Here is a 14,079-nt window from a genome sequence, read left to right as displayed (position 1 = left end):
ATTTATATTACCTACTTTCTCAAGAAAAAACTTTAGCATTAAATTTATATTATAATTTTTTAATTTATATCATACGCTCATGAGTACATTCACAAAATAATAATAAAAAAAAGAGTAAGAAAGCATATACCAACCTTTTTCAATAAATTTTTTTTGAGTAATGCACTCAGTTAGCTGCACTGTTTACAGATAAATATGAGCACCCAAAAAGCTGCGATATATAACGTAGCGTCAGCGGCAGCCAGGGGCTAATTTTCGTTCACCAGACGCTATTATGGCTTTGGGTTGTATCTTTGGCGCAAAAGAATGATTCATTTTTTCTGGCTACGACGACCGTTGGATCTCTCCATGCACAAATCTCAGAGCACTTCGAACCCTTCATTCATCCGCTGCACAGGCTCGAACCGACCTTTGTGCGATCAAACGGTAGATTCGCGCGAAGGAAGGTGAATCGATACATCTCCCCTCGCCTCTCCTTCCCGCTTGCACTCACTCTGCTCCTCGGTTCCTTCGCCGGAGATCTCCGCCCGAGATCTCCACTCCCGTGGCCTCACTCTGATCCTTTCCTCTCATCTCCTCGATCTCAGAAGAAACCCTAGCAATGGAGAGGGATCGCTCCTCCGACTCCTCCTCCGACGAGGAGGAGGAGCGTGGGGCCCTCGTCCCCCAAAACGAGGTCAAGACCCGCCGCCGCTTCGCTGCCTTCGAGATTGGCGATCTTCCCACTCGGATCCGCCGCGGCTTCTGGACCAGCAAGCGCTACCTCCTCGTCATCTGCCTCCCCCTCGTCGTCATCCTCCTCTTCTTCTCCTCGACCTCGGCAGCCTCTTCCGCGGCGTCTCCATCATACAGGCTGACTCCACCGGCGAAAGGATGCGGGAGTCCGAGCTCCGGGCCATCCATCTTCTCAGAAACCAACAATTAGGTTTTCTGAGACTCTGGAATCGGACACTCTCCGTCGCTCATTCCGGATCCGAGGTCTCTCGTTCTCCTCCTTCAGTTCCATTCAACAGCTCCAATTCCAACACTTCAGGTAAAGTCGTCGATCTGCCGCAGTCTTTGAACTCGGTCTCGTTCGCAGGAGTTCAATTGGGCGTTGCTAGAGCAGATCAAGCTGAATAAACAGATCCAAAATCTCTTCTCTCCACTCATCGGGTCGGGAAACGCTTCCCTAGGGTCATCAGATGACAATGTTGGACTTCGATTCCTCTAGTTCTGGAGTTGATGTGTGTAGGAAAGTGGAGAGACCCAGCGGAGAGAAGGACGATTGAGTGGAAGCCACCAGAAAGATCGATACTTGTTTGCTATATGTTTGTCCTGGCCAGATGTCCAACCATTTGATCTGTCTGGAGAAGCATATGTTCTTCGCTGCACTTCTAGGCGCACCCTGATTTTTCCGAGCTCCAAACTTGATTACCAGTACGACCGGGGTGTTGGACATCGACCACATTAATGAATGCTTCGGTAGAAAGGTTGTGATCACATATCGAAGAATTCATGAAATGAAGAACCATAAGATGAGGTAGATAGGTTTATATGCTATATTGCATCACCTCCTTGTTATCTGGAATGGGGAGCATATTAACGAGGTTGGAAAGTCGGGGATTTCGTTGGGCAAGATTGAAGCTGCTTGGCCTGAGGATGCCAAGTTGAAGACACAAAAGAAGAGGGTCGTGGATGATATTGTGCCCAAATTCTCGTCTGATGATGAGGTTCTTGCTATTGGGGATATGTTCTATGCAGATGTGGAGGAAGAGTGGGTGATGCAGCCAGGTGGTCCACTTGCTCACAAATGCAAGACGGTGATCCAACCAAGTCGGCTTATTATTCTTACAGCGCAACGCTTTGTGCAGACATTCTTGGGGAGCAACTATATAGCTCTGCATTTTCGTCGGCATGGATTCTTGAAATTCTGGTAAGTTTTATCTTTATATGTTTATAAGTTTTATCTTTATGTTTTTATAAGTTTTATCTTTACGTGTTTATTTTCTAGCTAATTTAATTGAATGATATAATGTGCAGTGAGCATCTCATGGCATGTGATACATTTTAAAGTATGGATAGGTTATACTTTCGAGCTCATTTGTTTATATACAATCAGTTGTTTGTCACTTTCAATTCAGGTATTTGTCTTGCATTGTTTTTTTTCTTCTGCAGTTTGAGATTCTGTTGGTCTACTGAACTATTGCAAGTTTCATGATATTTTCAATGATCATTCTGACTTTCATCTGGTTGACTTTTTAGGAAGTTATGAAGGAACATTAGATGAAAATAGCTCCCCATCTAAAACGTTGTCCTAATCCTTAGCTATTTTCATGTTCTAAATATGGTGATATGTGGTCCAAACATGAGCTGGATGAGTTATTATGTTATACGACTCCTATTAGATTCATTCAATTTACTCTTTGGCTTGGCTAAGATTGAATGAAGAAGTGGAACACCATGATGGAAAGACAGAGGTACTTTGCACACTGAGATTACTTTAGCTAGCTTGTAGAGTCTGATGCTCTCAGAATTTGTGGATGGGGCATAGGTTTACATAGTGTCTTCCTTGAAAATCCTGGATAAAAGGATGCCTCTATACATTGATGTAATTGACTTGGTTGGATTTTGATTGGGAATGAAAATAAAAAAGATGTTGTTTAGTTATACATTGTTGGAGAGAATGTTCCCTTCCCTACTCTTTTCCAGCAATCTATTCAAAAAATCTAAACCCTAACCCCAAAATTAAGAACATATTTTACCAAATTTATGCAACCTTCTCTTGCTGCGGGGTGAGGAAACTTATTTATTCATTTTTTGGCTTAATTCACCACCCATATTTTGTGGGTTAGATAATGCTAACCTTGATGCAGAGAATGTTTCAACACTTATTTTTTATGAATCATTCTGAAAACAACTACCAAGCTCACGGAAATTTTAATGCACGAACACATATAATAGTTATAGTTTTAATCCTATTTAATACTTGGAGGCTTTGAAACCTTTGGCTAGTATCCAAACTCTGGAATATGTATCCAAGCAATGTAGTCAAAAACCTTAGATGGCAAACCCCATCCTATCAATTTGAGCTGATATGTCATGGTCAGTTTCTAAGCTTATCAGATAAGCACGGGAGGAGGCAAGTTATTCAGCTTCACTTTTATGTAATTTGAGGAGAAATATTGTTGTCAGTTTGTTGCCGATGCTGTGACTCATTAATGGAAATTCTAGCTTGAAGCAATGGGTCCCAAAGACAAGGGCCTCACCTTTGGGCTCTGGCTTCACATGCTCAACTCTAGGATGGCAGGTTATGCATGGTACTTATGTTTAAGCAGACTAGCAAATAGAATCAGCACTACTCTATATACTGCCATAACTCTTAGCAGGTCTATCCAGAGTCTTAAATGTCATTTATTATACTAGATTTGGGATTTTCTGGAATTCAAGCAGGGAAAAATGCTCATGATTGCTGCAAAAGGCACTTTGATTACTAAGTAGTTACTTTTTTCTTTCTTGGGCCTTCCGGGAATTGACCAGAAGGAACCAGGGTTCCACTGAAAGCAACAATCCTTGGTGTTCTGGGGGGAACAATTCACTCGAATTAGATGGCCCCTATCTCATTATTATGATTTGTAGTCAAGGTTAAATCAATACTAGATGATTCCTTAATTGCTTACGATTACTGCATGTTGAGGATTTCAGTATTTCCTTACAATATTGTTAAGGAAAGAACATAACATGATGTGAACAAAGGTTATTCTTACATGATGTAGGGGTTCAGATCTATCTGCTTGTAGATTATTGGTGAAAAAACTGCACTGTGACAACCAAAATTTATTTATTAGATCTGTCAAATGTTCTTTTAGTTCTAGTAAGGTAGGACAAGATGACTCAAATTTGTACACTCTGCAAAATGTGTCTCAAGGAGTTATGTAGGTTTAGATTCAAAATTTTATAACGATGCTGAATCACATGCCTATCTGTAGATCCTCTAGTGATACTCTCATGCCAGACAAGAATGATTCAAGAAAGTAAACAGCATCACATTGTGTTGAATTATTTATAGTTCAAAACAGTTGAGGCCAATTTTCAAATATTTTTACATGGTTAAAAACAATAGAGGAAGTAATTGTGAGATGTTATGATGAGAGCTGATTTGATGGGATACAACTTTTAATCACCAAAGATCAGAGATTGGGGATTTCTTTGAGCGTTGAGGAAGGTTAATAAATTTTATTGGAGTCCTATATGACATGCCTATGGACAAGCATTTTGTTGGGGGTGGCAAAGTAGACTCTGATGTTTTGCTGATGTTTAAATTCTTGCTTAAGAATTGATTAACATGAGAGCATTCGACATGTTTTCATGAAAGGATTGTTGAAGCATCACTATTTGGAAGAGGTTTATGCAAGGATTAAGGATCCAGTCCATTGCAACAGAAGTATAACTGAACTGAAGAGAGACTGAGTGCTAGGACACATCCGGACCCCATGTCCCTTCAAACTGGGTCGTTGGGCAAATTACATTCTGACATTTGAGTGGCTTTAGCACTCAAGGCACCTTTTTTAAATTTTTTTTTAAAAATGTTTCTCTTCATTCTCATTTAATGGTTGTTCTGGTCTGTCCCGGTCCATACCAGTACTGTATTACCCTGGCTGTAGACTAGGACGGGCCTCCGGTACTGAGATCTAAGCCTTTCTATTTATGTCTTTTTGAATGAAGTAGGTGTATGACGAAGAGGCAAGTAAGAAGTGGATATAATGGACTGGGTTGTGTATGTGGGTTTTTCATATTGCCACTCCATTGTCTATGGGGCATGTTTGATAAATGCTTATCTTGAACCCTAATCTTGAAGTGCGGCATAACAAAGAAGGCACAAAGTCATCAGTTCAGTGCCAAATTGATGAATTCCATTTCATTGTTGTAGCTTCTATTAGGAGAGAAGAGGAAAGAAGAAAAAGGAACAAAGATGCAGTACAATGTTTATGGCTTAGAGTACTCTTATAATTGATGACTAAAAATTCTTGATGTTCTCACCATATTATGTTCACATTTTATGCATATGGTGAGGTTTATTATTCATTTTATTCACTTTTTTGTACCTAACAATATATGATTGTGCAGTTCTTTGCATCCTTTCGGCATTGGCTGATACCTACCCACTCTTGCATGTGTTTGGTATCTGGTCTATTTCTGAAGCATGGCTCTCTTTTCCGTATTTGCTTTCTGTTGATTAAGTTGATGAAATTTATGTTCAATGGGAATGTTTGTTATACATCTCGAGACTTATTTCTAGCATCTATTTGATGGTCAATAATATCTGGAAGTTTATCCCATTACTAAATGTTGCACCGAGCTGAATGGTTTTTGACTGTTTTTATTATTTAAAGCACCGTGCTTTGCTTCACTTCAACAGCTGATAAACATTCTCCACTCACTATTGTTATTGCTTTTGGAAAACAATTCTAGATTCTCTGCAATTAGTTGGTGGACGGTTACTATATTTAATGTCATTAAGAGTTATTTGAGTGAGAAGCACTAAATGGAAAAATCTATTCGCTCTCCAATAATATCTTTAGGGTACCCTGTTTTGTTGGAAATTGTAACAATCTGCTTGTTTTAATCTGTTTCACATCCTGGCACAACTATTATAATTCAATGCAGTATTAAAAGTTCACCTCTTGCAATTTGCCAGTAACAATTCAGATTTCATTCTAGAGACTGATTTATTGATATGATAACATGCAGTAGAGTCATGATCCATTTCTAAGTGTTAGAAATCTATGTCGCTCCTTTTTTTCTGTTGATTTTCTAGAGCACATTTTGATTTCCGGAATAGCATGATTTTAGGAAAATTGAGAGAACCGATGGCTGCAGTACCAAGGCAGGGACAGGATAACTGATATAATCAGACTGTGATTCATAATAAGCCAAACATGCAAATCTTTCCCTTAAAGAACAACTGCAGAACTTATTATGCTTTGATTCTGATGGCAACAGCATAAAAAATTTTTATGGGGGCTTGTTAGGACTACCGGACTAATGGATTCATTTTTATGGACACTAACTGACTTGTAGTAGTCACAACTTTCTTTTGAGTCATGATTCTATGTCTGAGTGCTAGAAATTTATATAGAGGCTGCTTTCTTGATTTATATGAATTTTTTAATATGTTAGAGATTTCTGTAATTAGTTGGAGAGAGAACTCATGGTGGTGACGCAGCAGTCACAACATTCTGACTACCTAATTTTGTTAAAGATAAACTGGTGATTCTCTGACCATGTATGTATATTCCATTTTCTCTTGCAGCAATGTGAAAAAGAGAGCTGCTTTTATCCCATTCCCCAAGCTGCAGAATGCATACTACGAGTGGTAGAGAGAGCTAATGCCCTGTGATTTATCTTTCTACGGATGCTGCTACGAGTTGAAACGGATCTTCTACAGTCTCTGGTTGTGTTTAATGATAAAGCCAGTCCCTCTGGTCAGAGGCCAGCTCATGCTAGTGCCGAGAAATGGGATGCTTGTTATACCGAAATCACATAGCTGGAGATAGTCAGGTGAAATATTCGGCTTAAGAAAAACAATCCGAGTTTATATATAAAAAAATAAACCCATTAGGTTTGCACTCTATTCTGTCCCTTGTTAGATGACTGTCAACACTGACGCATTCGCTAAGCTGGTTTTAATTGTATGCAGGTAGAGGCCATGCTGGATAAAACAATTTGTGCATTGTCAAATGTTTTCATAGGAGCCTCAGGTTCAACTTTTACTGAGGATATTATTCGACTCCGGAGAGGCTGGGAATCTGCTTCCCAGTGTGATGAGTACCTTTGCCAGGGCGAGCTGCCTAATTACATAGCCGAGCTGCAATGAGAGGAGCAGCTATGTGCTCCAACGATGTTGCATGCATCACACCATCACAAATATATCCATAGTTCTTTGTGGCGGCCCTGTATATTAATCTGTAAATTGTGTATAAGAGTATTTGCTCCCAATGACCTCGATTCATTCTGTGGACTGCAAATTTGGATGTTATGTGTTACGGTAGTGTAATAGCAATACATGATTTCCTTCTGTCAAAATGCCCCGCCATTTCAAGCAGCGGACAACGAGCATACCACATCCGAGAGGTTGGAAGATATGGCTGGGACCCGGGAGAGCTGATTTGAGATCTGATAATCGAGGCCATCTGTCTCTAGAGCCTGAATACTGTGAACAAAAAATTACTATGAGGTCTGCATCTTAGTCAGACTTCATCTTCTGTTTATCTTTCTGAAAGATCAGGAACAGCCTTTCTGGTTCATTTTGGGGGTCGCAACATTTTCCTGAGTGATAAATTGTTCAGCAACTGTGCTTCCACTTCCAAGCTCTTTTGGGATGGGGTGGGGAGGAGCAGAAATTATTTTTCACACTGCGTGCACTACATGGCTATGCATGCCACCAATTATAATTCACTCGTTCTTATGGGTTTGATTCATCAAGTATGCATCTTGGTGCACTATTACAGGAACAAGTGGTTGCGATTGGTGGCGTGCATGGCTACGTGGTGCATGCAGTGTTGGGAATAATTTCTCGGGGAAGGGGCAGGTCCGAAGTTTTTTTTTAAAAAAACTTTGGCCAGAATCCAAACCCAAGCTCGCTTTGGAGAGAGAGAGAGAGAGAGAGATCAGATGAAGATGAAGATGAAGAGAGAGGAGATTGAGCGAAGAAGGAAAAGAGATCAGGTGAGAGGAGAGAGGGAGAGAGAGTGCTTGAGGTAGGTGGGGGGGGGGGGGGGGGAACCGTCAGATTTTTTTCTTGGGCCTGGTTCTGGGATTGGGCTACGGGCCGGCCCAAATTGATTAAAGCCTGATTTGAAATTCCTTCAAGCCTATTCCAAACCCAGGTTGAATCATATTAGTTCGTTGTCAATTGAAAGATATCATCGCATAACAGATACTAGTATCTTTTGATAGAATCAGCAAGGGAAACCACCAAAGACCTTAGTGTATTTCGAACACTGCTCTTTTGATCTGCTTTTTGCTAAAAGGTCCCCTCCAATTAAAAACATATTTTAGCATAGACCTTCTGGCAAAATCCTTCCACGCTTTTCACAAATCTACTTGATAGCGATCCAGCATGCATCCTAATACAATGAAGCAATTTGACCTCCGATCGCTTTCATTGTATGCACCATACGATCCGTGCATGCTGTTAATCACAGCTGCTTGTTCTTGTGGATCTCATTCATAAGCGCTCATCTCAATGCACTGCTGTAGAAACGAGCAGCAATGATTATCGGCGTGCACAACCACGTGACACAGTGGAGGATATAATTTGTCTCTCTCTTTTCTCTCTCTCCTTCTTGGACTCCTCTTTCAAAAGAAGAGGGATATACAAGTCATGCGCAAATTATGCAAGAGACTTGTTTTTCCCTCCATTTCCGTCATCTTCTGCATCATCTTAGGAAGACCATGCCCAATAAATTTCAACAAAACCAGCGGAACTTCAAACCAACCGATAAATACAAAGAAAACGCAGTTGTCTTAACCTCATATGCACTGTAGCCTTTATAGAATTACTCTTCCTACTCGACAAACGGATTCTTATTGTCTCTCGAGTCAGAGATGAAAACTTAGTAGATTTTTTACTTATAAAAATAGACCAAGTTCATATTGCGGATTACATGAGTCGACGATATGGCCAACGGATGCGACACGAGCTTTTACGTGGTGAGGGAGACCATAAAACACAGCCAAACACGTACGGGAATTTTGCCGTAGAAGTCGCCTTTTTTTTTTTTTTTTTTTTAATTTTTATTTCAGCAGCTCACATCCGACGAATATGAATACAACCAATAAAATCAGAAAACAAAATACTATGTAAAAGTATTGGTATAAGCCCATAGTCTGTCCAAATGAAACTTACGAGTGATTAGTCACGAAAGAAGTAATCAGTCTATTGCATCGTTCGCTTTTCGATATACATGTGTGGCTTGGTAGGTGTCACACTTTTTCAGTGCTCTGCACATGTTGTGGAATAGCGGCCGATCTTCCGACTGAGCACCCTCGACTCCGAATTCATCCAATCATCGTAGTCGAATCTTCTTGAAAGAAGACGAGCCACGCCAAGTAGGAGCCGCCTTTGAGCCGATCCCTCATTCGCAGCACTTCACCACGCCCAGCTTTTCTTGCCCAATCGTCATCTTCCATGACTGCTCCATTGAAACAATGGATGATTTGATAGATACCAACGATTGTGGAACGAGCCTGAAAAGGCCACGTTGTAAATATATATCAAATGACTTTATTGTATTGCATTGGTTGCTTAATCATTTGAATCATTTCCTGTTACATTCTATGTGTTAACATCCAATAATAATAGCCCAACGTCGGATGAGTTAAGAATTTTTATGATATTTATATATTCTTAGATCCACCAATCTAAAAGTGTGGATTTTTATATAGAACCTTAACAATATGTATTGGTATTAAGTGATGGTTATTTAGTTTTATGGAGTTATCCTTCTGTAATTAGCCAACCTGCCAATAAAAATAGCAGCTGTTAATTAATATTTTCCTACATACTATATTAATATTATGTTTTTAAAATCTAAAATTTGAAGTATCCCGTCCATTTAAAAATAAATTTTATTTGAACCAGCATGCGCATCACCCTTTTTAAAGCAGATGGTTTAACGCCATTTTTTTTAATTAACTCAGTTTTCTTTTTTATGATTTCCAAGATTCATCTTAAAAAATATATAATAAGTAAAAAAATAAAAGAAATGGCTGCATCGAGTGAGACTGTGAAAGGTTGGATGATTTCCACCATCGTTTTCTTGGCCTTTGGCCGTCACGAGCTCCCTCTTGAGGAATTTGGGACAATAACCAGTGGCTAAAATTGGCCTGAACTTGGCTGACCTTTTTTTTTTTTGTCCCTTTGAAATCAGGGATGCGTCCATCCAGCTCCATAAAAATTTTATCAAGTAAAAATAAACTATTTTTTTTATTGATAAGGTATTGCAAAGGTTTCAAATTAATATTTTTTTCTAAAAAAATGTAAGTCGAGTACAAAATTGACGGCTGGCACCAGCTTTAGCCGCTCAAATTATTTGGAAAAAAATTCGCCAATAGTGATTAGATGAATCTAAAACCAGATAATGAGCGCCCATCATTATAATTTATTGAAAAACTGCGCGACCTTGCAAACTATCCATATTTATTGAGAGATGAATGAAATTTTTTATTGAACCGCCTTATATGATGCTGGAAATATAATAGTTATAAATTTTCACCACTTTCTTTTCTTCGTTTTTTCTTTTTTATTTTTTTAGATATATTTGTTCTAAAAAATATGATATATTCGATTTATCAAAAGAAAAAGGCCATCATGTAATTTTTATTTTATTTTAAAGAATTTAATATTGACAGTTATTTTTGCACGGAGGAAACGGCCGCTAGGCGTTAAATAAAGTAACGTTGTATAAAAAGACAAATCTACTATATGACCCGAACCTAACGGACGGTGGCCCCAGGAACCACATGTCACAAGATTCGATGCCGGATTTGGTCGTGTCTCAGGATTGGACGGTGCAGCATGGGGAGGTTCCACATATCATATCAGGTGGTCCTGATGCGTCCCTCCCTCAAATAATTGGGGATGAACTAAAAAAACAAAAATCTATCAAACTATTCATTCATTCAAGTGGCCCCTCCCTCACTTCCATCTAGAAAGAGAGATAAGAGAGAGAGAGAGAGAGGAGGTTCAAAATAACAGATGTTATAACGGTTTCTAACTCCATCAATCCATCATGTTAATATATATATATATATATATATATATATATATATATATATAGATATATATATATATGATAAAATAACATCAATAATAATTATTGGTTTAATGGTGAAAATGCTAAAGATTATGCTATAAGGTGGCCAAACAAATTAGAAAAAATAAAATCACACAATAGCTCATATGTAGGGACATGGTTTGCTTAAATAAAATTTTTGGAGTGATGAGCCGCAAAGGTCTTTGGATGGCAACATAGGAGGCAAGATTTCTTTACGCCGAGACCAAAGTTTAAAAGGAGTTGTTTTCATGCGCTCACGTGGCCTTCCGTCCTCTCCCTCCCAAATTCCTAGCGCCTGATGGCGGAGGGTTTTCCACACCGACCTCATCTTTCCACCCCCAACCTGGATACGTCGTCTCATCCCTCACTTTTTTTTTTTTTTTTTTTTTTTTTTTTTGGTACATCAGTAGATTGCAGTAGCTTACGTCAGCCTGGCATGAGTACCATCTTTAGCATCAAGAGAAATAGGATGACATAAAGATAAGAGGGCAGAATCAATCTTAGTGCATTAAAACCTCTTCTGAATGGAAAGCAGCAAATAAGACGACTCAGTGTATAGCCCTAATCGCCTCACAGAACACATGAGCAATCTGGATCGAGCGGCAACTTGACACTAGCCTCTGGATATTATTGAGTATGGGATGGTCGTCTCCTTGGTGCCCGATGTCATAGAGCCACTCAGTTACCGTAGTAGAGTCTCTTTCTAGGATTAGGCAGATTGCCCTTAGGATCCTCCTTGCATAGGTGACTCCTTCCCATGCTGTCCTGAGCTTTACTCTAATAGCTGTCATATCGCAGGTGCGCCGCCCGCTTGCCATGACTAGCTTGGAGCCATGATTCTGGATCACAAACCCAATTCCTCCTCCATCTCCTTCTGCCGAGGTGTTACTGTCGAAGTTCACCTTAAGATGACCAGAGGATGGGGATTTTCAAGAGACAAGTATCACTTGGGGTGCTGTGGCAGTAAGTGGGAACCTTAGATGTCTCTAGCCAACCTCGATGGAGATGCCCGAGTGGTGGCAATGATCTTAGTCACATGATCGAGTGGCTCTGTCCACCACAGTCCTCGAAGGAGTTTGCTTGTTCTCAAAGATGGAAGCTTTCCGGTCTGGTCAATGCACATTTTTGCTACCTGTCGCGCAACCATGGTGGATATTGTGGGGGCGCCGAAGGGCAGCTCTCCATCGCAGCCGAGGCCTTTAAATTATGGATGGACACGTCATGAGGGGAATCTGGATCGTGTCTGGGACGAGAGAGCTGAGTGGAGTCGCCCAACGTCTGCCGTACTTCGTTTAGTACACTGGCTGTTATAGTTTAATTGACCGGGAAACTCGGCACGGAAAATCCTCATGGGGAACATCGCACAGTGTTTCCATCCAATTGGCGCTTGCCACGATCGATTTTCTTTTTCTCTTCTTTTTTTGTTGTATTGTAGTCTGTTTCGAGATTGTCTCCTCCGTATGTTTTTTTTTTTACTTTTTATTTATTTAAAGTAAACCCGAACGCTAAACACCGCTAAACGTAAACCGGAATCACTAAAGCAATCTAGAATAAATAGAGCCATCTGAATATAAAATGTCCAACAAGATGAAACATTTGAATCACCAATCATCATAATCTACATATCCAAAATGCCTAAAAACAATATTGAAGTTTTCTGAAAATATATTACCTATGCAGGAAGTGGTTTAAAAGTAATTAATTATTTGATAATGATATGATGGTGAAGATGAGTATTTGTTATGAAATTCATAAACTTCGAAAGGAATTGATGCATGGTTTGTTTATTTGAGTTTGATCTAATTTGCAGATGTGCAAACATGATGAATCGAGTCGATTTCCTAATATGCAAACATGTCCTATGAATTTCGGTTGTCGAATTTTTGAGCAAGTCATATGCGCCGTAACATTGGTCTGCCTTATTAGGAAATGCACCAAGTTTAAGCTTCATATAGTTTTGGAGCAGATTAACATTTTCCTACTCATATTCATCTTTAGCTCGACTCAGTTACACCCTCTGCCCAACTCTTATGCAGCTCTGATGACACAATCTCCCATTTCGTGCAAGAGATCATTCTTTTACCAATCATTTCTATTTTACCAATAAAATGATTTCTGAAGCCTATTCACCAAGGCCTATGTTATGTTATCTCCAAGTTAAATGCATCCTATTCTTTATTCAACCATTTATTTTTCTATTGACTTAGGGGAACTCTTAAATGGATACAAGTCTTCGGGTGGCTCGCCATCAATAGCTATGATTTCAATCGATTTACGTGTTGCCACAAATTTTTTTTTCTATTTCTTTGAACTGTCAGCTAGCTACCAATTTAAGATAGTAAAAGATAGCAAATGTCCAACCTTGACATCCTCAGGAAGCTTTGAGCGACAAGTCAATTGCTGAGAACTGATCTATAGTCTATATGAGAAAGATTAAAAATTTTCACATTCTTGCTTTTATCCCTTTTCCCCAAAGATAGCCCTTAACTTTCGCATAATGAATATCTAATCCATGTTTTGCTCACCACGCAACATGGAAATTTCCAAATCATGCAAAATAGCACACTAAAGATAAGATGTCAAATAAATTCTTCTCATAGTAACTAATAACAGCACAATTTATTACATATTTTTGCCAAAGGAGATATTTATGATTCATTTATTCATTATATGTGTGTGTGTGTGTGTATATATATATCACATGTAACCCATTAGCCGAAGGTTGAGAAAGATTTTATGCACATTCTTAGACTTTTTAGGCTTTAAAATGTAGGATATATCAATACAAACCATGCGATTATAAAAGACAGAAGAAACACATGAGAAGCAAAGGGCATAGCAAAACAACATTTCTGGCCACAATTCATGAATATTGAAGCATCTGTGTATAACTAAAAAATGCAGTTATTTGAAAATAATTATTACCATACATATGTGATATGTCTGCAGGTCCACCCACAATACAATGCTAAAAAATCCTTATGACTTAATCGAGCCAGAACTTGTGGTTTTGAATCTGTTTGGGAGAGAGATTAGTATATCATTATGAGTTTTCACAACCAAGGATGAGAGAGAGAGAGAGAGAGAGAGAGAGAGAGTCCGTGAGAAGGCCTAAAGAGGGATGGAGACTGCTACCAGGAAACAAAAAAAAAAAAAAGAAAGGAAAGGAAGAGAGGGAGGGATGGCGTGAAAAGTTTTGGTCCCTCCATCTGTCGTTTTTTGTCCTGTAGGTTGGTATCTCCCTACTGAATTATGGAAC

At 39.2% G+C, this 14,079-nt stretch overlaps 1 pseudogene; it reads left to right on the top strand.

Moving 5' to 3' along the window:
• The first annotated feature begins 322 nt into the window (after window positions 1-322).
• Window positions 323-6,970, top strand: LOC120107053 (annotated as a pseudogene).
• Window positions 6,971-14,079: the final 7,109 nt, after the last annotated feature.

Source organism: Phoenix dactylifera, unplaced genomic scaffold (assembly GCF_009389715.1).
Source record: "Phoenix dactylifera cultivar Barhee BC4 unplaced genomic scaffold, palm_55x_up_171113_PBpolish2nd_filt_p 000745F, whole genome shotgun sequence".
Taxonomy (NCBI): Eukaryota; Viridiplantae; Streptophyta; class Magnoliopsida; order Arecales; family Arecaceae; genus Phoenix; species Phoenix dactylifera.
The sequence above is the reverse complement of the archived record's forward strand: the minus strand, read 5'-3'. Positions and strand labels throughout refer to the sequence as shown.